This window comes from Thalassophryne amazonica, chromosome 3, assembly GCF_902500255.1.
Source record: "Thalassophryne amazonica chromosome 3, fThaAma1.1, whole genome shotgun sequence".
Taxonomy (NCBI): domain Eukaryota; kingdom Metazoa; phylum Chordata; class Actinopteri; order Batrachoidiformes; family Batrachoididae; genus Thalassophryne; species Thalassophryne amazonica.
The window spans coordinates 24,842,579-24,868,314 of NC_047105.1; the positions used below are offsets into that span (position 1 = coordinate 24,842,579).

Genomic DNA, 25,736 nt, shown 5'->3' on the forward strand with positions numbered 1-25,736 from the left:
CCAATCCGGATAGCGGAGCGGCGCCACGACGAAGAGGTGCGATCACAGGAACTGTGAAATACTGGTGAGTCACTATTAATAATTTCTTATGTGTCCAACCTCGTAAATTGATGGTTAAAATTAAATTTGTTAGTTCTAAAAGCCATCATAATTTTTTATAAGAAAACGTTCAATCAATTCAATCAATTTTATTTATATAGCGCCAAATCACAACAAACAGTTGCCCCAAGGCGCTTTATATTGTAAGGCAAGGCCATACAATAATTACGTAAAAACCCCAATGGTCAAAACGACCCCCTGTGAGCAAGCACTTGGCGACAGTGGGAAGGAAAAACTCCCTTTTAACAGGAAGAAACCTCCAGCAGAACCAGGCTCAGGGAGGGGCAGTCTTCTGCTGGGACTGGTTGGGGCTGAGGGAGAGAACCAGGAAAAAGACATGCTGTGGACGAGAGCAGAGATCAAATGGTGTTAAAGGAAATAATTTTATTTTTGGGTTCCCAGTTCTCCTTTGCTTACAGAGGATAGAGTGGTTTCTTCTGAAAACAGCTCTTTTGTGTTTGCAGAGAGTAGAACAATATACCTACTAGGAAATTTTTAACAGGTAGGTCTCTACAGCTTTTAAGTTTTAAAAATGTTTTTCACTGTTCAGCTTGGTTTACTACGTTATCAGTCTAAAAGTTATCGGACAGCAATTCATCCGAAGATAATTAGTCCGATGATGGTTTTTAAAGTTATCTAAAAAGACAATCCGATAATGAAAACATTATCTTTGCTAATTATCTGTTATCGGATTATCAGAAGTGTGCACACCACTGTTTATAGGTATATGATAAAATCGTTATCAGAAAACCATACACCCTTCAGCCTTCGGCCTCAGGGTGTATGGTTTTCTTCAGGGTGTATAAAGCCATATTCATTGGTAAACAACTTGATAACTGATAATATATATATATATATATATATATATATATATATATATATATATATATGTGTATATATATATATATATATATGATTACATTTTTCTGTGTAGGCTCTCAGTTGTCCAGGTGGTTTCCATAGTAGAGAAGCTTGAATCTTCGACTGGACTGGGTTGCTTGACGTGAGGAAGTTTCGCTTCAAATCGCAGAAGCTTCCTCAGCTAAAATTCTTGCTCTGGTAGTCTGACTTCTGTCTTGACTCTTGTAGAGAAGAATAAAACAGAAGCCAACAAAAGCTGGAGTTTTTAACCTAACCAGACCCCTCCTACTGAGAGGCCGACTGCTACAGGCTAGTGACTAAACATTTACATTACATTTAAATTACATTTTAAATTACATTTAATTACATTTTTAAAAAATATTCACAAACATTTTTAAAGTGTAATCTCATTTATATAAAGTCCTTTTAAAACCCTATAGGGTTCCTATATTAAAAGATTGTTAAACCACTTTTACAGTAAGCAGTGTCCTCAGCATGAATTAACAATTTTAAAAATGCAAAAAAAAAAAACAAATCCAAAATGAGAGATAAAAAGTTGAATTTTCAGCTTTCAAACTCATATTTAGTTTATCTTGAGCATGAAAATTCAGTAAGGTATATCTTCTACACACACTCATCTTCAACCGCTTAGTCCAATTCAGGGTCGCAGGTTGGCTGGAGCCTATCCCAGCAGTCATAGAGCGTGAGGTGGGGTTACACACAGGACAGGATGCCAGTCTGTCACAGGGCCACAAACAGACAAACACATTCACACCCACTCACACACCTATGGACAATTTAAAGATCCCACTCCACCTAACCCTCATGTCTTTGGATGTGGGAGGAAACCGGGGCACCCGGAGGAAACCCAGGCAAACAAGGGGAGAACATGCAAACTCCACACAGAAAGGGAATTGAACCCATGACTTTCTTGCTGTGAGGCAACAGTGCTAACCACTAATCCACCGTGCTGCATTTTATTTTATTTATTATTGCTGCTTCGGTTCACCACAGCAGATCTGACATGGATCCACAAATCGATTTGGCACAAATTTTGTGCCGGATACCCTTCATGACTCAGCTGAGGATGCTGGTAAGTGCAACACAGGAGGCCTCAACTCGGAGACCGACTTGCTGGGAGGTAAGCATGCACCTATACATCACAGACTGATTGTCCTGAAAATACAGACTGAAATAATGATACACATTTTTCAAAGTAAAATGCAATTAATCTGAATAAAGTATTTTAAAGATCTTTTCACATAGTCCTCCCAGACTTTGTTTTTCAAGTCAAGGAATTCAGCTGTTCCCTTGTTTTCAATCGGAGTAACCACAGCAGATCCGAGCTGGATCTGCATGTTAAATTGGCACAAGTTTTACGCCGGATGCCCTTCCTGATGCAGCTCCTCATTACATGGGTGGGGAGTGAGGTTTAAACCGGGAAACTTCCGCACCGTCACAAAGAAAAGTGGTGCAAATGCAGAATGTGACCACTAGATGGAGACATTATCACAGTGATGGAAGAGTTTGCAGCATGAAGCCTGAATGATGATGTACAATTCTGAAAGTGTGGAATTTATGATAATGTTAAAAACGTTTTTTCGACAAAACAGTCATGAAAAACTGACCTTTTAAGGTAAAAAAAAAGGGAGTGTAACCGACTCCCCTTTGGAAATGTGTGTTTTGGTTTTAAGCTGCTATAGAAAGTGTGGGGAAAGAAAAACAATTTAAATAAAACTCAGAGGTACAAGTTTGCTTCCAATTAATTATTCATTTGGATGAGTTAAGCAAATCATAGCTATTAAAACAAAAGAAAAGGAAACACTATGAGATCATGAGAGGGCACAAGAGAATTTACTTAATTTAATTCAAGACCACATGCACACCCAGACTGAAAGCCCCAGCAGTAAAATACAAAAGATATTACTGTGATCCTTCAAGGAATACAAAGATCCATTAGGAAATACAAAACCACTTTGAAGTAATTACTGACTACTGCACACATAGTCCCTAAAGACATATAACAAATAATAAAGGTTTTTAAAATAGACCTGTCATAAAAGTTAAGGTGGCCCTGAAGTGCATTACATTTCAAGCTTGGAGTAAATATAACCAGAAAAAGTCTTATGAGTTCTTCCTATCACTGATCCCAGATACTCAGTGAAAGCTATCCTTGGACTTTTGACTAATTTTTCATTTTTTTGGGACCTGCATGGAATAGTACATGGATGTGCTGTTTTGGTCATGCACGTCTGTGTGCACGTTTAAATAAAACAGCTCAAAATGTTTTTTATCTAGTTTGGACCAGGCATGGTGGAATAATTGAGGACAAAGTGATTTGGTTTTGAGAAAAATCAGCTCAAAGTCAAAGTTTTGGCCCAGTGGTGATACTGTAGGGGATATTTATGATGGCAATTTAATGCATGATTAGTCAAATGACCTTTGATGAAACAGTCACACCCAAAGTTCATAACTGTTTCATTCAAATCATTTACAGCCCATGTGAATTAAACATTAGTCAAAGAGTTGTGTATTAGTCAAAAAGACAACGGGGTTTAGGTTTGGAAAGAACTGATCAAATGCCACATCCACAAGAACTGAATTGGTATCAAACATGTAAGGAACTGATGTTGCACTCTGTAAACCCCCTTTTTAGTTGGTTTTGTAATTGTTTTCAAAAATATTTTGTTTTCATTGTTTTTATCTTATTTCTGAAATGAAATCTCTCTTTTCTTTACAGGAAGAAATAGTTGCCATGCCCAAACCTTTTTCTACATTTTTGTGACATAAATAGACCAACTTCTTGGTCCTGCACGCCTTTTTACGTGTTTTGCATGTGCGTGTCTTCATTCTACGAAAAAATTACAGACCTCTGCATTCTTTGTAGGTGGGACAACTTGCAAAATCAACAGTGGATCAAACACTTATTTGCCTCACTGTATTCGGCAAAAAATAATAAAACTCACTTGCGGAATGGCTATTGTGCATTTTTAGCTCCGTTTTCTGTAGAATCAGCACTTTGTATTCTGCAGGATTTCTTACATTATGACCAAAGCTTATAGGATCAAGCTCTGCCTGGAAATTTTATGAATGTATCGACCACATGATGTCATCAGGTACTTTCCTATGCCACCATGGTCACTTCAGGCAGTGATCTTGGGATGAAATTTCATGGTCTCTCAGCCCCCTCCCCCCTCCCACCATGAATTTTGAAAGACACTTCTGCATTTGGTATATGTTAGGAAAAATGCGTACCATAAATTTATTCCTTGTTTCAAATCAATTTAGTGAAACATACACATAAGTCTTTGTAACGATCACTATTTCATAATAATTAGAAAATTTGACCCTCATATCACAATTTGGTACCCAGTTATAAAGAATTACCCACATGTATTGTTTGAAAATATTTTTAATTTTATTGGGTTCAGAAATTGATTCATGCGTTTAAAAAAAATCTTTTTGGGGGGCGATGGGGTGTTGAAATATATTTTGTTTCTCTTAATGCACTTTCTGAAATGTAATGTTCTTTGTTTTGCTTATGAGCTTCAGTACATGTTATGTTTTGCACTTAAGGGCTTCCGTATACCCTTTGTGAAATGTAATGTCCTTTGTCTTGCTTGCGAGCCTCTGTCAGTGTAATGTTTTGCACTTAAGGTCTTATGTACTTGTTATGTTTTGCACTTTACAGCTTCTGTATACCCTTCGTAAAACTTAATGTCCTTTGTTTTGCTCGTGAGCCTCTGTCAGTGCAATGTATTGCACATAAGGTCTTCCATACTTGTTATGTTTTGCACTCTAGGGCTTCCGTATTCTCTTTGTGAAACGTAATGTCCTTTGTTTTGCTTGTGAGCCTCTGTCAGTGTGATGTTTTGCACTATAGGACTTCCATACAGGTTATGTTTTGCACTTCAGGGCTTTGGCATAACATTACATTTCATTGCAGCTGCTTCTCATTTTAGAGACCCGAGCCTTTGTCGATATGAGACGGAAGAAGCCGAAGGCTGAGAGGAGATGCACTGGTTGAGATGGAGGGAAACCTGCCGGATCACAGCTGATGTTCTCCTCGAAATACTTTCACGTATGGTACAGGAACAGAAGACACATTCTCTGTGCATATGAGGACTGGAAAACTCCTTTTTCCTGAGTGGAAGTACAAAAGTTGTCATAGCAGCATGGGGTGAAGCTGGAATCAAAGGATGTTGATTCACTGAATCGTGATAAAATTCACAGGTGAGAAAATATTGCAACAAAATAAAAAAAAATAACCTGCAAGTCATTTTAATAATGTTATTGTGTTTGTTTTCCATGATCCTCCTGCATGCATGGTCTTATTGTATTTCTTTTTTTTTTACAAGCTGTTTATGCATCATATTGTTCAAGTTTTTATTCAATGTGCAATTTGTGCCACTGTGATTTCTGTGCTGAATTTTAGATCAACTTTATTTTTGGATCTGGCAGCTCAGCATGAATTCCTCGAGTAATTACAGTCAAAGAGAGAGTCACACTGTCCCGGTGTTAGTGTCTCTCCTCCTTTTGTTCAGCGCTCACACAAAAGGTGAAAAGAAGAGAGGCTGAGTAAAAAATAAACCAGCATTATGAGAAAATTTTACAGCTGTCATGCACAGATAAAACACGCCAGTGATACTTCCAGCTGTGTCACATATTTCACACTGTTAGAAGTGACATTATGGAGCACCACATGAAATATTTTCAGCCAGTCATCAGTCTGCAGGGGCGTAGCCAGTGGCAGGGGGGCTGAGCATAAAATAAGATGTTTTCTCTTGTAAACTCCAGACAATTTCCAGACCTGACTCTCCTGGAGTTGTAGCACACAACACGATCAGATGCATCGTCACCCACTGGAAATTCTGCGTTTGGTTTAGGGTGGTGTCTGGGTAGACCGTGCACGAGGAAAAAAGCACACTGCAGAAATCAGTCTTGACATTCCTTGAATTTGTGACCATTTTGGTCTTCGCATTTCTTGACATATGTTCCCAAATTTGTTTGTCTGTCCCATTGAGATGTTCTTAAAGGTGTTTTTAAGTAAATTTCCATTTGTCATCCTCGGATGTTTGCATTCTAGTTTTGTGCCGGTTACATGATAGAAACATCATCAACACGCCCACTTGCTCCCCGAGAGTCCTCCAGGCAATGACCTGCACTGTGCAAAAAGTGACTTAATCAGGCAATACACAGAATTTGAAGCATGTAGACTGAATATTAAACGGAACTGAGTCAAAACTCAGTTGCCCAACATACTGCGTGACAGTGTCCAATAACGGCAGCCAAAACCCGGGAAACATAAGGAGAAACAAAAGTTGGCAACAGGAGGTCAACAAACCCAATAAGAATGAAAGGGGAGGTGGATGTCGTGGCACTGGAGTGTCGGGCTGTGTGCAGTGAAAAAAAGTGCATGACTGAATAAACTGGGAAATAAGCAACACTTGAACCGGTGTAGCAGACCGAACGGTCCGCCCCGAAAATCGGTCCACCTTTTGCATCTGCGCATCCGTCACTTCAGACCACAGCAGCATGTGTGAGATGGAGTCTCTTCACCCAAAGCAATCAAATGGATTAATGGGATTATTAACCATCAGATGATAAAGGTAAAACTTCTTAAATCGTTCTAAAGTTGGTTTTAAGCAGAAACGAGGCTGTTTTAAGCAGAAACAAGGCTAAATTCCTTGACGTTTGAAATGTCCAGCGTGCAGTGAACGTATCAGCTAACAGCTCATTTAGCCGCGGCGCTCTGATCGTTTCTGCTGGCTTTTATGTTGAAATAATGCTGAATTTATGTGGAAAGCTGCAGATATCTGTCGCTGAAATAGATCAATCAATCAATCAATTTTTTTATATAGCGCCAAATCACAACAAACAGTTGCCCCAAGGCGCTTTATATTGTAAGGCAAGGCCATACAAAAACGAGGCGATAATCCGTTAACCGCGTCATCACGGGGACTGATTTTTAGGGGGACCTTTGGTCGGTGACACCGGAAGCCCGAAGGCCTGTGAGCAGAAACAGACATTTCAGAATAAAAGTATCATGGAGGGAAATTCACCAGACAATATAATAAATCAGAGTAGGTACCTAGAAACACAAGAGATGAGCTCTGGACATGAACTATGTCACTGTATAAGACAGAATTCTTGTTTTTAAAGATCTGTGTTTGGACGGGCTCTTTCTTCTCTTGTCCCTGCCGTCAATCCTACAAAATTTCATCCTAATGTCATTCAAATACCTCATTAGTCTGGTTGGTACACAGTAAAAAAAAAAAAAAGGTTGTTAAACTGAAAAAAAAACCTGGCAGTTGTTGTTGCCAGAATAATTAGGTAAAATAGCACATTACAAAATATGTAAATACCCTACATCAAAGTCGGTGTAATGTGGCTGAACTTTCTGTTTCTTGTCAGAATTCTGGCAGCAGCATTTTTGAACCAATTGGAGACCCCTAATGCTGGACTGCAGTAAACCAGGGAAAAGAACATTCCAGTAGTCCAGTTTAGAAGAGACAAATGCATGGATCAGAGTCTCTGCATCAGCCATAGGATGGGACTAATCTTCGCTATGTTACGAAGGTGAAAGAAAGCAGTCCTTGTGATGTCTCTGATGTGTAGGTGAAACGACAACATGGGATCAAAAATCACCCCAAGGTTCCTCAGTTTGTCAGTGTGATGTATGACACACACACACTACGTTCAGCGTTAGCGGGTTAAACTGATGTTGATGTCTTGCTGGACCAAGAACCATCATTTCTGTCTTGTCCAAATTTAAAAGTAAGAAATTGCTGGACGTCCAGCTTTTCATTGAAGCAAGGAAATCCTCTAAAATCTTTATGTGCATGAGATTATCAGCAGTTATCGGCATGTACATCTGAGTGTCATCAGCATATCAATGAAAAGTAAACCCATAACATCGCAGTATAAGCCCAAGGGGTGCTATACAACCCCTGGCAAAAATTCTGGAATCACCAGCCTCTGAGGATGTTCATTCAGTTGTTTAATTTTGTAGAAAAAAAGCAGATCACAGACATGACACAAAACTAAAGTCATTTCAAATGGCAACTTTCTGGCTTTAAGAAACACTATAAGAAATCAAGAAAAAAAGATTGTGGCAGTCAGTAACGGTTACTTTTTTAGACCAAGCAGAGGAAAAAAAATATGGAATCACTCAATTCTGAGGAAAAAATTATGGAATCACCCTGTAAATTTTCATCCCCAAAACTAACACCTGCATCATATCAGATCTGCTCGTTAGTCTGCATCTAAAAAGGAGTGAACACACCTTGGAGAGCTGTTGCACCAAGTGGACTGACATGAATCATGGCTCCAACACGAGAGATGTCAATTGAAACAAAGGAGAGGATTATCAAACTCTTAAAAGAGAGTAAATCATCACGCAGTGTTGCAAAAGATGTTGGTTATTCACAGTCAGCTGTGTCTAAACTCTGGACCAAATACAAACAACATGGGAAGGTTGTTAAAGGCAAACATACTGGTAGACCAAGGAAGACATCAAAGCGTCAAGACAGAAAACTTAAAACAATATGTCTCACAAATCGAAAAATGCACAACAAAACAAATGAGGAACGAATGGGAGGAAACTGGAGTCAACGTCTGTGACCAAACTGTAAGAAACCGCCTAAAGGAAATGGGATTTACATACAGAAAAGCTAAATGAAAGCCATCATTAACACCTAAACAGAAAAAAACAAGGTTACAATGGGCTAAGGAAAAGCATTCGTGGACTGTGGATGACTGGATGAAAGTCATATTCAGTGATGAATCTCGAATCTGCATTGGGCAAGTTGATGATGCTGGAACCTTTGTTTGGTGCCATTCCAGTGAGATTTATAATGATGACTGCCTGAAGAGAACATGTAAATTTCCACAGTCATTGATGATATTGGGCTGCATGTAAGATAAAGGCACTGGGGAGATGGCTGTCATTACATCATCAATAAATGCACAAGTTTACGTTGATATTTTGGACAATTGAAAGGATGTTTGGGGATGTTTCAAGATGATAATGCATCTTGCCATAGAGCAAAAACTGCGAAAACATTCCTTGTAAAAAGACACATAGGGTCAATGTCATGGCATAGGGTCAATGTCAACGAGTAGATCTGATTTGATGCAAGTGTTAGTTTGGGGGATGAAAATTTACAGGGTGATTCCATAATTTTTTCCTCAGAATTGAGTGATTCCATATTTTTTTTTCCTCTGCTTGGTCTAAAAAAGTAGCCGTTACTGACTGCCACAATCTTTTTTTCTTGATTTCTTATAGTGTTTCTTAAAGCCAGAAAGTTGTCATTTGAAATTACTTTAGTTTTGTGTCATGTCTGTGATCTGCTTTTTTTCTACAAAATTAAACAACTGAATGAACATGCTCCGAGGCCGGTGATTCCATAATTTTTGCCAGGGGTTGTATAAAGGGAGAAAAGCAGGGGGTCTAAGATGAACCCCTGCGGAACCCCCGTATTTCATGGCAACATGGTTAGAGGTAGTGTTATTGTACAGGACACAGTGACAGCGATTTGTTAGGTAGGATGTCAACCATGCAAGGACATTCCCGGCAATCCCAAAATGATTTTCCAGCCTATCAAGTAGAATATGATGATCCACCATATCAAACACAGCATTAAGATCTTACAGTAACACAACAGTGGTGGTGTCCGAATCCATTGCAACCAGGAGATCATTTACCACTTTAGTGAGAACTGTCTCTGTGGAATGGTGTGTTCTAAGTGCAGACTGCAGTGGCTCAAAGATGTTACTGTCAGTAAGGTGGTCCACGAGCTGCTGTAAATTTGTGTGTCATAATATTATACATAATTATACACCAGGTTACTGCTGATTACAAGTGTACAAGTGAAACTGTATGTAGCCCCATGACATGGGAGCTACTGGGTGTGCTTACAATGGTACTGTGTGGAGTCTGTGGTTATAACACCATGTTACAACAAAGTTAAATGTATCTGTTAACATTTGAAAACTGTATTCTGCTGAAGTGCGCGACTCTCTATGGGATTCTGAAAGAAATTAAAATAGATCAAAATACACGTGAAGAACCTAACCACATGTCAATGTCATATCAATGTCATAGATGGTGTTATAACATCAGGAGGTTGACGATATGCTGATTGATGTCAATACGCAATATAACTAAAAAAATGAAAGAAAAAACCCCACTGATACAACATTGCCATGCTCCCTAGGTGGTCAGTGAAAATGCTCTGCTGCAAAACAGAAAACAATCTGCATTGTATCTTAATTTTAGCCTTTAATTTTATTTTTTTATCAAATTGCTGTCTGTAACATTAAACTAAAAGTTGTATATTACTCTGTATTTGCACAGATTTAATCCAGTTACTCACTTTTGCTCTGCACTTTTTGATCTACTTAACTAGTGGTGCAACAGACATGAACAACACAATGCACAGTTTACATAATCACAGACACACAAGCCTACGCACATTAATTTAACCCTTTGTGCAATCAATAATTGTAAAATCTACAAATATATTAGTTGGTGTACATATCTTGAAGGACTGTGTGTGTGTGTGTGTGTGTGTGTGTGTGTGTGTGTGTGTGTGTGTGTGTGTGTGTGTGTGTGTGTGTGTGTGTGTGTGTGTGTGTGTGTGTGTGTGTGTGTGTGTGTGTGTGTGTGTGTGTGTTGTTCATTTGTTTTTTATAACCATAAAAGTAGGAAACTGATTTGGAAACATTGTGATTATGTATTTTATGCTACATATCCCATCAATGTATATCCCACGACCAGCTTGAACTATCAAGTCAGGGTGGTTTACTGTTTTTCAGTTTGAAAATAGAGTTCTGTCCATTGCATTTCCATGAATTAAATCTGCATTCTTCTGACCCGTAATTCACATGCTAAGTTTTTGGGCATGTATTCATGCCAGTATACACTCGCCCACACTCACTGCCACAGAAATAAACCAACAAAGATAATCATGATTAAAAAGCAGCAGGAAGAGAACAAAAGCTTCACAGCTAACGTCAGACTAACAGTGTTAAATCTGCATTAGGTTAACACCGGGCTCTGAAACCTCAGGCCATTTCCTACACTCTCAATCTCAGATTGAAGATTAATAAATGACATTAGAGCTGCTCTACCTGAAGCAGGCACTTACTGCTTGGATGGAAACCTCCACCCTTTTGAGTGAGTCTTATATAATCACAGTGCTCTCTACAATGTTTTAAAACCGCTTCTTACCTTTTGCCTGACTGGGCAATTAAAAAAAAAACATGTTTCATTACACAGCAAGAAGGTCGTGGGTTCATTTCCCATGGCCTTTCTGTGTGGAGTTTGCATGTTCTCCCCGTCTTTGCATGGGTTTCCTCCTGGTGCTCCGGTTTCCTCCCACATCCAAAGACATGCGGGTTAGGTGGATTGGAATCTTTAAATTGTCCTTAGGTGTGCGTGTGGGTGTGTCTGTGTTTGTTTCTCTGTTTGTGGCCCTGCGACAGACTGGCGTCCTGTCCTGGGTGTACCCCGCCTCACGCCCTATGACTGCTGGGATAGGCTCCAGCCCCCCGCGACCCTTAATTTGAACTAAGCGGTAGAAGATGAATGAATGAATGAATGGTTCATTACTTTACCTATTAATCCTGTAATAAATGTATTAATATATTATAATTCTAAAATGTATATGTTGCGGCCATGAACTAGTGAAGCTCTTCAGTATCTCTCCATGTCCTTTAGGTCCTTAAGACTTTTTTGAGTAAATGCTTCAGGGCAGCATTAGCATGGCTAAAACCTTTCAGCTTCTGAGGGGGCTCAGCTCCCCCAGACTCCCCACCTTTTTAAGCATTTTTCTTTATTTTCCTCTCACATGCCTGGAAGCTCCTCACCATCTAACCATGTCATTTAAGCCCCTTTCACACCGGGTCCACTTTGAGTTGTGTTGTGTGGCGTCATTATGACGCCACGTGGATGCAACATCATGCTGAGACGATGTAGCTCAACGCCAGAACACCGTGATGGATGCAAAGGACTTGTTCCTGAAGTATAAATGTCCATGTCCAGCTCTCCACAATTTCTCTTATACTCACTCGACTGGTAAGCACTGAAAACCGAGATAGGCATGGCCCAACTTGTCCTTTAACACTCTGAAACGGAGGTGTTCCTTTGTCTCGCTCCATCAGCGAATCGGTTGTGATGCACGAAGCCTCCGCACGGCTTTCCATGACAAAATCTCTTGTTAAAAGTGAAATCTGCCGGAAAATGGCTGATGTCCAGCTCTTGTGATAACCAGAGAAATTGCACATGACGGTCCCAGCTCCACACAGCCATCCGTTTAGAAATAATGTGGTGGTTTCTGCCTCGTCGTCGCAGCTCGGAGCCCGGCGCACCGAGCGCCATTGTGGGCCATTCTTAAAGCTGTAGTAACACTCCTTATTCTCTGTGAAGCCCGTAAAATTTTCACCGAAAGCCAGATAAAATTTTTTCGAATGGTTTCCAGCTGCCTGTCCCTAACAGTTTTCTGAAAAAAATCTGATGGAAAAAAAGCCCAAATCATTCCGCCATTTCCTGACAATGAAAATCCGCCGAGGGAGCTGGACCACTCCTCCCACAAGGCGTGCTCACAGGCAAATGACGCAACCGACAGGTGTGGAAAAACTCACGCATGCGCACAAAGGTTCAAGCTTGGCTGACGTAAAAACATATGAATCAAATCAATCAATCAATCAATCAATCAATTTTTTTTTTATATAGCGCCAAATCACAACAAACAGTTGCCCCAAGGCGCTTTATATTGTAAGGCAAGGCCATACAATAATGATGTAAAACCCCAACGGTCAAAACGACCCCCTGTGAGCAAGCACTTGGCTACAGTGGGAAGGAAAAACTCCCTTTTAACAGGAAGAAACCTCCAGCAGAACCAGGCTCAGGGAGGGGCAGTCTTCTGCTGGGACTGGTTGGGGCTGAGGGAGAGAACCAGGAAAAAGACATGCTGTGGAGGGGAGCAGAGATCGATCACTAATGATTAAATGCAGAGTGGTGCATACAGAGCAAAAAGAGAAAGAAACAGTGCATCATGGGAACCCCCCAGCAGTCTACGTCTATAGCAGCATAACTAAGGGATGGTTCAGGGTCACCTGATCCAGCCCTAACTATAAGCTTTAGCAAAAAGGAAAGTTTTAAGCCTAATCTTAAAAGTAGAGAGGGTGTCTGTCTCCCTGATCTGAATTGGGAGCTGGTTCCACAGGAGAGGAGCCTGAAAGCTGAAGGCTCTGCCTCCCATTCTACTCTTACAAACCCTAGGAACTACAAGTAAGCCTGCAGTCTGAGAGCGAAGCGCTCTATTGGGGTGATATGGTACTATGAGGTCCCTAAGATAAGATGGGACCTGATTATTCAAAACCTTATAAGTAAGAAGAAGAATTTTAAATTCTATTCTAGAATTAACAGGAAGCCAATGAAGAGAGGCCAATATGGGTGAGATATGCTCTCTCCTTCTAGTCCCCGTCAGCACTCTAGCTGCAGCATTTTGAATTAACTGAAGGCTTTTTAGGGAACTTTTAGGACAACCTGATAATAATGAATTACAATAGTCCAGCCTAGAGGAAATAAATGCATGAATTAGTTTTTCAGCATCACTCTGAGACAAGACCTTTCTGATTTTAGAGATATTGCGTAAATGCAAAAAAGCAGTCCTACATATTTGTTTAATATGCGCTTTGAATGACATATCCTGATCAAAAATGACTCCAAGATTTCTCACAGTATTACTAGAGGTCAGGGTAATGCCATCCAGAGTAAGGATCTGGTTAGACACCATGTTTCTAAGATTTGTGGGGCCAAGAACAATAACTTCAGTTTTATCTGAGTTTAAAAGCAGGAAATTAGAGGTCATCCATGTCTTTATGTCTGTAAGACAATCCTGCAGTTTAGCTAATTGGTGTGTGTCCTCTGGCTTCATGGATAGATAAAGCTGGGTATCATCTGCGTAACAATGAAAATTTAAGCAATACCGTCTAATAATACTGCCTAAGGGAAGCATATATAAAGTGAATAAAATTGGTCCTAGCACAGAACCTTGTGGAACTCCATAATTAACTTTAGTCTGTGAAGAAGATTCCCCATTTACATGAACAAATTGTAATCTATTAGACAAATATGATTCAAACCACCGCAGCGCAGTGCCTTTAATACCTATGGCATGCTCTAATCTCTGTAATAAAATTTTATGGTCAACAGTATCAAAAGCAGCACTGAGGTCTAACAGAACAAGCACAGAGATGAGTCCACTGTCCGAGGCCATAAGAAGATCATTTGTAACCTTCACTAATGCTGTTTCTGTACTATGATGAATTCTAAAACCTGACTGAAACTCTTCAAATAGACCATTCCTCTGCAGATGATCAGTTAGCTGTTTTACAACTACCCTTTCAAGAATTTTTGAGAGAAAAGGAAGGTTGGAGATTGGCCTATAATTAGCTAAGATAGCTGGGTCAAGTGATGGCTTTTTAAGTAATGGTTTAATTACTGCCACCTTAAAAGCCTGTGGTACATAGCCAACTAACAAAGATAGATTGATCATATTTAAGATCGAAGCATTAAATAATGGTAGGGCTTCCTTGAGCAGCCTGGTAGGAATGGGGTCTAATAAACATGTTGATGGTTTGGATGAAGTAACTAATGAAAATAACTCAGACAGAACAATCGGAGAGAAAGAGTCTAACCAAATACCGGCATCACTGAAAGCAGCCAAAGATAACGATACGTCTTTGGGATGGTTATGAGTAATTTTTTCTCTAATAGTTAAAATTTTGTTAGCAAAGAAAGTCATGAACTCATTACTAGTTAAAGATAATGGAATACTCAGCTCAATAGAGCTCTGACTCTTTGTCAGCCTGGCTACAGTGCTGAAAAGAAACCTGGGGTTGTTCTTATTTTCTTCAATTAGTGATGAGTAGAAAGATGTCCTAGCTTTACGGAGGGCTTTTTTATAGAGCAACAGACTCTTTTTCCAGGCTAAGTGAAGATCTTCTAAATTAGTGAGACGCCATTTCCTCTCCAACTTACGGGTTATCTGCTTTAAGCTACGAGTTTGAGAGTTATACCATGGAGTCAGACACTTCTGATTTAAAGCTCTCTTTTTCAGAGGAGCTACAGCATCCAAAGTTGTCTTCAATGAGGATGTAAAACTATTGACGAGATACTCTATCTCCCTTACAGAGTTTAGGTAGCTACTCTGCACTGTGTTGTTATATGGCATTAGAGAACATAAAGAAGGAATCATATCCTTAAACCTAGTTACAGCGCTTTCTGAAAGACTTCTAGTGTAATGAAACTTATTCCCTACTGCTGGGTAGTCCATCAGAGTAAATGTAAATGTTATTAAAAAATGATCAGACAGAAGGGAGTTTTCAGGGAATACTGTTAAGTCTTCTATTTCCATACCATAAGTCAGAACAAGATCTAAGATATGATTAAAGTGGTGGGTGGACTCATTTACTTTTTGAGCAAAGCCAATAGAGTCTAATAATAGATTAAATGCAGTGTTGAGGCTGTCATTCTCAGCATCTGTGTGGATGTTAAAATCGCCCACTATAATTATCTTATCTGAGCTAAGCACTAAGTCAGACAAAAGGTCTGAAAATTCACAGAGAAACTCACAGTAACGACCAGGTGGACGATAGATAATAACAAATAAAACTGGTTTTTGGGACTTCCAATTTGGATGGACAAGACTAAGAGACAAGCTTTCAAATGAATTAAAGCTCTGTCTGGGTTTTTGATTAATTAATAAGCTGGAATGGAAGATTGCTGCTAATCCACCGCCCCGGCCCGTGCTACGAGCATTCTGACAGTTAGTGTGACTCGGGGGTGTTGACTCATTTAAACTAACATATTCATCCTGCTGTAACCAGGTTTCTGTTAGGCAGAATAAATCAATATGTTGATCAATTATTATATCATTTACCAACAGGGACTTAGAAGAGAGAGACCTAATGTTTAATAGACCACATTTAACTGTTTTAGTCTGTGGTGCAGTAGAAGGTGCTATATTATTTTTTCTTTTTGAATTTTTATGCTTAAATAGATTTTTGCTGGTTATTGGTAGTCTGGGAGCAGGCACCGTCTCTACGGGGATGGGGTAATGAGGGGATGGCAGGGGGAGAGAAGCTGCAGAGAGGTGTGTAAGACTACAACTCTGCTTCCTGGTCCCAACCCTGGATAGTCACGGTTTGGAGGATTTAAGAAAATTAGCCAGATTTCTAGAAATGAGAGCTGCTCCATCCAAAGTGGGATGGATGCCGTCTCTCCTAACAAGACCAGGTTTTCCCCAGAAGCTTTGCCAATTATCTATGAAGCCCACCTCATTTTTTGGACACCACTCAGACAGCCAGCAATTCAAGGAGAACATGCGGCTAAACATGTCACTCCCGGTCTGATTGGGGAGGGGCCCAGAGAAAACTACAGAGTCCGACATTGTTTTTGCAAAGTTACACACCGATTTAATGTTAATTTTAGTGACCTCCGATTGGCGTAACCGGGTGTCATTACTGCCGACGTGAATTACAATCTTACCAAATTTACGCTTAGCCTTAACCAGCAGTTTCAAATTTCCTTCAATGTCGCCTGCTCTGGCCCCCGGAAGACAATTGACTATGGTTGCTGGTGTCGCTAACTTCACATTTCTCAAAACAGAGTCGCCAATAACCAGAGTTTGATCCTCGGCGGGTGTGTCGTCGAGTGGGGAAAAACGGTTAGAAATGTGAACGGGTTGGCGGTGTACACGGGGCTTCTGTTTAGGGCTACGCTTCCTCCTCACAGTCACCCAGTCAGCCTGCTTTCCCGGCTGCTCGGGATCTGCCAGAGGGGAACTAACGGCGGCTAAGCTACCTTGGTCCGCACCGACTACAGGGGCCTGGCTAGCTGTAGAATTTTCCACGGTGCGGAGCCGAGTCTCCAATTCGCCCAGCCTGGCCTCCAAAGCTACGAATAAGCTACACTTATTACAAGTACCATTACTGCTAAAGGAGGCCGAGGAATAACTAAACATTTCACACCCAGAGCAGAAAAGTGCGGGAGAGACAGGAGAAGCCGCCATGCTAAATCGGCTAAGAGCTAGTAGCTACGCTAAGCTAGCGGATTCCTAAAAACACGCAAAGTGAATAATGTGTAAATAATTTAGAGGTGATTCAGCAGAATGAGTGCTTTAGTTAAGGCACGTAAAGATTACAATGGGAAACAAATCGTAATCTAGATAACTAGATCAATCTAACTGCGCAGATTAAACAGCTAACAGATACAGAAAAACACCGCTGTGCTCCGGAACAGGAAGTGATACAATACCGCAGTGAGAGCCAACCACCAGTAGAGGCAAGCAAGCAAATCCATATAGTTTTTGAAAAAAATAAAAAGGACCGTTACTTTATGGACCGACCTCGTATATTATGAATCAACAGCTGCCTGCTCAATTAAAATCACTGAAACGTGTATATAAGGCAACCTGAATTGCCTCAAATGGCCTGAAATGCTGCTTTTAACAACCTGGACCTCATTTCTGGCATGAAATATGGTTGTTTCCTCAACAATATAACTTTGATGTCATTATTAGTCCATTGTTCAAATGACATGTTCAGTTCAAATCTGAGGCAAACATTTTTCTTCTTCTACTAAGGTGGATTAGAACTTTTTGTGGTGGTACACAGCACCAGCTACTGTACAGGAGCTGAGGTGGGCCGAAGTCACTGCAAGTCAGCTTGCAAACAATTGGTGGTCATAATGTCTTGAGACTTGACTTGGGACTTACTGATTCATGACTTGAGAGTGACTTGATGGTTACTTCATCCCACCTCTGAACAGGAGAGGCCTAGCCGTCAATATGTGTCACCTATTTCCAAATGCAGCTAGCTATTTTTAGCCAGATGTGTGGTGCTGTGGCATGTCAATCGTCTATGTCCAATCAGATTTAAGGGGAATCCTATGCAACCCTGGCATCCGCTCTAGCTCCACCCATGCCAGAAAGTGTTCAACATTTGACATTTCCTGTTTCACTATGGACTCAAAATTTGGCACTTCCTGTTCCAGTGTGAACTTGCCACTGAGGTCCTACAAGATTCCACAAGATCTCATCTGATGATCCAGGAACTGTTTGACATTTGACATTTTCTGTTTCATTGTGGACTCAAAATTTGGCACTTCCTGTTTGGGACTCCCTGTACCATGAGCGAGCTTCGCGCTGATGCACGTCGCGTCACTCGTATGAGTGATTAACATGGTTTACTACAACTCAAAGATGAAATACTGAGTCCTATATCGGTCCATTGGTTACAGTTTGTATCGAAAGATTTTGAAGTGTGAAGTGGGCAAGAGTCTACGAGTCATCTTGGACAGGATGCCAGCCCATCACAGGTTGCTTCTCCAGCCAAGGCCAAGACCTATTTACAGCAGGGTGGACTGGGACAATGTATATCAAGTGTATTATTCAAGGACACATAGGTGAACTGAAAAAAGGAAATTAAACAGGTACATTGGTCCAAATAACTTGTATGTATCCCAGCTAGACACACACACACACACACACACATCTTCAACTGCTTAGTCCAGTTAAGGGTCGCGGGGCTAATTAGATACATATTAAAGTTATTTGGACATATTTTGATTATGTACATCATGTAAGTGCAACAGACTTTTTTGTCTGTGCAGCTTGACCAGGAATCAAATCCACTTCGACACACTAGTAACCTAACTACCACAGTTTCCAGAGTATGTCATGTTTTTTTTTATTATTATTATTTTATTTTTTACTAAGTTTGGAGGTCCTCCAACTTATAATCCAGTGCGACTTATATATCGAAAAATAAAACATTCACTATTAATAACAACAATAATGAATGAAAGAAGGAATTTATTCAGCACACAGACCCAACAATTATAAAAAAAAACTCATAAACAGGACAATTTAACAGTGAACCTGTGTGACTGAAAGGGTGTGGGCAGAAGCAAAAGCTTATAAATGCCCACCTCTTTTACAACCCCAATTCCTTTTTTTATTATTATTTTGTTCCCTTTTTTACAACAAAACACAACAAAACAGATCACATAGCGAACCATTTGACGTAGTGAGTGGAATATAGAAAAAAAAAAAAAATATATATATATATATATATAAAACAATAAAAATAAAGCATCCAGGTAACCACACATGCAGGTCGAATTTGTTCCAGAGTTTATGGAAAATGTCCAAGTTTAGGTTGAGCCCAAATGGATGACTCAAACGGCTCCGACTATCAAAGACTGGACTGACATAGTAATCGGCAAATGGAAAAAGTAACTTTTGGGCTCAACAACCCCAATTCCATTGAAGTTGTGACGTTGTGTAAAATGTAAATAAAAACAGAATACAATGATTTGCAAATCCTCTTCAACCTATATTCAATTGAATACACCACAAAGACAAGATATTTAATGTTCATACTGACAGACTTTTTTGTTTTTGTGCAAATATTTGGTCATGTTGAAATGGATGCCTGCAAAACATTTCAAAAAAGCTGGGACAGTGGTAACAAAAGACTGAGAATGTTGATGAATGCTCAAAGAACACCTGGTTGGAACATTCCACAGGTGAACAGGTTAATTGGAAATAGGTCATGATTGGGTATAAAAGGAGCATCCCCAAAAGTCTCAGCCATTCACAAGCAAAGGTGGGGCAAGGATCACCACTTTGTGAACAACTGTGTGAAAAAAATAGTTCAACAGTTTAAGAACAATGTTTCTCAACGTTCAATTGCAGGGAATTTAGGGATTCCATCATCTACAGTACATAATATAATCAGAAGATTCCTAGAATCTGGAGAGCTTTCTACACATAAGTGGCAAGGCGAAAACCAACATTGAATGCCCGTGACCTTCAATCCGTCAGGCGGCACTGCATTAAAAACTGCCATCGCTGAGTAAAGGATCTTAACATGTGGGCTCAGGAACACTTCAGAAAACCATTGTCAGTTAACACAGTTCGTCACTACATCTACATTTGTGCTTGGGACTCTAGCGAGGGCAGTCACATCTCCTCCTCTCTCCTCTATCTCTGCTCCAACCTTCAAGTCTCCTACTTCCCCAGACTGTGAATTCTTCAAACGATATTGGATTAACCATGGAATTGATCAGCTGGTCTCTGAACGCTATTGACACCATTTTTTCAACAAGGAAATTAGGGCCGGGGAATCCTGCGTGCCCAGATGGAACCTACCCTTCGGGCTATGTTCTTGACTCCTGGGAGACTTGGCGTGTCACATGCTTTGCGCCATTCTCTGTGGAGGACGTCGAGGATTTATTTATATTTGGTTTCATTGTAGGAGGGCTGGTACATATTGGTTTATGTGCTGCCCTTACCTACCAGAAAACTGGCAAGACTGCTGCCACCAGAACCACGACCCCTCACTTGTCCGTCCTGGTTGTTCATGTAAGCTGTAATGGTGTTTTTCACTGCTCAACCATAAACATGGCAGGCTTATCAGCCTCTGAACGACAAAATGCCCCATTGTTGTCCTCCAGAAGAATTTGTACGGCCTTGGTGAACATTCGGCTGCCTTCTTATCTTCTCCAACTCCAGAAACTGACTCATTTGACTCATACATGGACAGAGACTGAAAGCATGCTCCCACCTCCCCCCTACCCTCTCCTGTCCTCATCCCACACCCCATCCCGGCCCCCACTCATGCCACTCCTTTCCCCCTCCAGGGTGCTGCACAGTTTTAGCTATTGTAGGTCCCCCCTCCCCCCCCCCCCCCCAAGCTGGCGGCGGCTTGACTACATGTTGCCTGCGCCCCCCCACACTCACATTGCCTCAATTCAGAAAACAGACTGTTTCAAGCTTAGTGCACATAAACAATGTCAAATGTATATGTGTTGTCTTAATTCTGGTGTGTGCCATTATTATGGTAAACAAGTAATAATTGTGGATTAATTGCTGCATCTTGTCTGTGGTAATTGGAGTGTGGATGGAATCTTGTTGTTGTTGCACTCGTGTAATGACAATAAATCTCATCCATCCATCCATCCATCCAAGTGCAAGTTCAAACTCTACCATGCAAAGTGAAAGCCATACATCAACAACATCCAGAAATGCCACCGCCTTCTCTGGGCCTGAGCTCATTTGAAATGGACAAATGCAAAGTGGAAAAGTGTGCTGCGGTCTGATGAGTCCACATTTCAAATTGTTTTTGGAAATCATGGACGTCGTGTCCTCGGACAAAAGAGGAAAAAGACCATCCAGATTGTTACCAGTGCAAAGTTCAAAAGCCAGCATGTGTGATGGTATGGGGTGTTTTAGTTTCCATGGCATGGGCAACTTATACATCTGTGATGGCACCATCAATGCTGAAAGGTACATCCAGGTTTTGGAGCAACACATGCTGCCATCCAAGCAACGTCTTTATCAGGGACGCCCCTGATAATTTCAGCAAGACAATACCAAGCCACATTCTGCACGTGTTACAACAGCGTGGCTTCGTAGTAAAAGAGTGTGGGAACTAGACTGGCATGCCTGCAGTCCAGACCTGTCGCCCATTGAAAATGTGTGGCGCATTATAAAGCGCAAAATACGATAAGACTGACTGACTGTTGAACAACTGAAGTCGTACATCAAGCAAGAATGGGAAAGAATTCCATCTACAAAGCTTCAACAATTAGTGTCCTCAGTTCCCAAACGCTTACTGAGTGTTGTTAGAAGGAAAGGTGATGTAACACAGTGGTAAACATACCACTGTCCCAGCTTTTTTGAAACAGGTTGCAGGCATCAATTTCAAAATGAGCAATTCAAATTATGGTGTATTCAGTTGAATATAGGTTGAAGAGGATTTGCAAATCATTGTATTCTGTTTTTATTTACATTTCACACAACGTCCCAACTTCACTGGAATTGGGGTTGTACCATAAAAATAAAACGTATACACACACACACACACACACACACATATATATATATATATATATATATATATATATATATATATACACACATACACACACACACATACTCACAACAGCAAATGCCAAGCACAAACAGTATAAATGAATCAATAAACAAAAAATAATCCAAATGATTTATGTCAGGGTTTCCCAGGAATCAAAGCGCTAACAAAAATAAATAAAATACTCCAGTAATAAAAGTACATGACAACATTGCACAAAATTCCCAAATTAAAGAGCAGATAATACAGGAAAAAAGGTGCAACATATACTCCAGTGTGACAGTGTTTTTTTCTCCTCTTCAAGAGGCATTTTTTGACAGGTGTGTCATATACTGGTGTGTTACCTGTGCTGCTCCACAGCCTGTCCAGTGGATTTTTATTTTATTTTTTAGCACTGTTGTCGTGTGTTACCTGTGCTGCTCCACAGCCTGTCCAGCGGATTTCTATTTTATTTTTTACCACTGTTGTCGTGTGTTATCTGTGCTGCTCCACAGCCTGTCCAGTGGATTTCTATTTTATTTTTTACCACTGTTGTCGTGCGTTACCTGTGCTGCTCCACAGCCTGTCTAGTGGATTTTTATTTTTATTTTATTTTATTTTTTAGCACTGTTGTCGTGCGTTACCTGTGCTGCTCCACAGCCTGTCCAGTGGATTTTTATTTTATTTTTTGGCACTGTTGTCGTGTGTTACCTGCGCTGCTCCACAGCCTGTTCAGTGGATTTTTATTTTATTTTTTGGCACTGTTGTCGTGCGTTACCTGTGCTGCTCCACAGCCTGTCCAGTGGATTTCTATTTTATTTTTTACCACTGTTGTCGTGTGTTATCTGTGCTGCTCCACAGCCTGTCCAGTGGATTTTTATTTTATTTTTTAGCACTGTTGTCGTGTGTTACCTGTGCTGCTCCACAGCCTGTCCAGTGGATTTTTATTTTATTTTTTGGCACTGTTGTCGTGCGTTACCTGTGCTGCTCCACAGCCTGTCCAGTGGATTTTTATTTAGCACTGTTGTCGTGCGTTGCCTGTGCTGCTCCACAGCCTGTCCAGTGGATTTTTATTTTTATTTTATTTTATTTTTTAGCACTGTTGTCGTGCGTTACCTGTGCTGCTCCACAGCCTGTCCAGTGGATTTTTATTTTTATTTTATTTTATTTTTTAGCACTGTTGTCGTGCGTTACCTGTGCTGCTCCACAGCCTGTCCAGTGGATTTTTATTTTATTTTTTGGCACTGTTGTCGTGCGTTACCTGTGCTGCTCCACAGCCTGTCTAGTGGATTTTTATTTTTATTTTATTTTATTTTTTAGCACTGTTGTCGTGCGTTACCTGTGCTGCTCCACAGCCTGTCCAGTGGATTTTTATTTTTATTTTATTTTATTTTTTAGCACTGTTGTCGTGCGTTACCTGTGCTGCTCCACAGCCTGTCCAGTGGATTTTTATTTTATTTTATTTTATTTTTTAGCACTGTTGTCGTGCGTTACCTGTGCTGCTCCACAGCCTGTCCAGTGGATTTTTATTTTTATTTTATTTTATTTTTTAGCACTGTTGTCGTGCGTTACCTGTGCTGCTCCACAGCCTGTCCAGTGGATTTTTATTTTATTTTTTGGCACTGTTGTCGTGCGTTACCTGTGCTGCTCCACAGCCTGTCTAGTGGATTTTTATTTTTATTTTATTTTATTTTTTAGCACTGTTGTCGTGCGTTACCTGTGCTGCTCCACAGCCTGTCCAGTGGATTTTTATTTTTATTTTATTTTATTTTTTAGCACTGTTGTCGTGCGTTACCTGTGCTGCTCCACAGCCTGTCCAGTGGATTTTTATTTAGCACTGTTGTCGTGCGTTGCCTGTGCTGCTTCACAGCCTGTCTAGTGGATTTTTATTTTTATTTTATTTTATTTTTTAGCACTGTTGTCGTGCGTTACCTGTGCTGCTCCACAGCCTGTCCAGTGGATTTTTATTTTTATTTTATTTTATTTTTTAGCACTGTTGTTGTGCGTTACCTGTGCTGCTCCACAGCCTGTCTAGTGGATTTTTATTTTATTTTAGCACTGTTGTCGTGCGTTACCGGTGCTGCTCCACAGCCTGTCTAGTGTCGGATTCCCTGTTTGGGAATCCGCTAGCTTAGCGTAGCTACTAGCTCTTAGCCGTTTTAGCATGGCGGCTTCTCCTGTCTCTCCCGCACTTTTCTGCTCTGGGTGTGAAATGTTTAGTTATTCCTCGGCCTCTTTTAGCAGTAACGGTACTTGTAATAAGTGCAGCTTATTCGTAGCTTTGGAGGCCAGGCTGGGCGAATTGGAGGCTCGGCTCCGCACCGTGGAAAATTCTACAGCTAGCCAGGCCCCTGTAGTCGGTGCGGACCAAGGTAGCTTAGCCGCCGTTAGTTCCCCCCTGGCAGATCCCGTGCAGTCGGGAAGGCAGGCTGACTGGGTGACTGTGAGGAGGAAGCGTAGCCCTAAACAGAAGCCCCGTGTACACCGTCAACCCGTTCACATCTCTAACCGTTTTTCCCCACTCGACGATACACTCGCCGAGGATCAAACTCTAGTTATTGGCGACTCTGTTTTGAGAAATGTGAAGTTAGCGACACCAGCAACCATTGTCAATTGTCTTCCGGGGGCCAGAGCAGGCGACATCGAAGGACATTTGAAATTGCTGGCTAAGGCTAAGCGTAAATTTGGTAAGATTGTAATTCACGTCGGCAGTAATGACACTCGGTTACGCCAATCGGAGGTCACTAAAATTAACATTGAATCGGTGTGTAACTTTGCAAAAACAATGTCGGACTCTGTTGTTTTCTCTGGGCCTCTCCCCAATCAGACCGGGAGTGACATGTTTAGCCGCATGTTCTCCTTGAATTGCTGGCTGTCTGAGTGGTGTCCAAAAAATGAGGTGGGCTTCATTGATAATTGGCAAAGCTTCTGGGGAAAACCTGGTCTTGTTAGGAGAGACGGCATCCATCCCACTTTAGAGGGAGCAGCTCTCATTTCTAGAAATCTGGCCAATTTTTTGGGATCCTCCAAACTGTGACTGTCTAGCGTTGGGACCAGGAGGCAGAGCTGTGGTCTTACACACCTCTCTGCAGCTTCTCTCCCCCTGCCATCCCCTTATTACCCCATCCCCGTAGAGACGGTGCCTGCTCCCAGACCACCAATAACTAGCAAAAATCTATTTAAGCATAAAAATTCAAAAAGAAAAAATAATATAGCACCTTCAATTGCACCACAGACTAAAACAGTTAAATGTGGTCTATTAAACATTAGGTCTCTTTCTTCTAAGTCCCTGTTGGTAAATGATATAATAATTGATCAACGTATTGATTTATTCTGCCTAACAGAAACTTGGTTACAGCAGGATGAATATGTTAGTTTAAATGAGTCAACACCCCCGAGTCACACTAACTGTCAGAATGCTCGTAGCACGGGCCGGGGCGGAGGATTAGCAGCAATCTTCCATTCCAGCTTATTAATTAATCAAAAACCTAGACAGAGCTTTAATTCATTTGAAAGCTTGTCTCTTAGTCTTGTCCATCCAAATTGGAAGTCCCAAAAACCAGTTTTATTTGTTATTATCTATCGTCCACCTGGTCGTTACTGTGAGTTTCTCTGTGAATTTTCAGACCTTTTGTCTGACTTAGTGCTTAGCTCAGATAAGATAATTATAGTGGGCGATTTTAACATCCACACAGATGCTGAGAATGACAGCCTCAACACTGCATTTAATCTATTATTAGACTCTATCGGCTTTGCTCAAAAAGTAAATGAGTCCACCCACCACTTTAATCATATTTTAGATCTTGTTCTGACTTATGGTATGGAAATAGAAGACTTAACAGTATTCC

The 25,736-nt window shown here is 40.7% G+C and overlaps 1 protein-coding gene across 3 annotated transcripts in view; it reads left to right on the top strand.

Moving 5' to 3' along the window:
• The first annotated feature begins 5,097 nt into the window (after window positions 1-5,097).
• si:dkey-43k4.5 (potassium voltage-gated channel subfamily S member 2) overlaps window positions 5,098-25,736 on the top strand; it is a 70,643-nt gene continuing 50,004 nt past the window's right edge. For all 3 annotated transcript variants that reach the window (XM_034165927.1, XM_034165931.1, XM_034165930.1), the window contains exon 1: window positions 5,098-5,193. The gene's annotated coding sequence lies outside the window, so the exon portion shown is untranslated. The remainder of the gene's footprint in view (window positions 5,194-25,736) is intronic.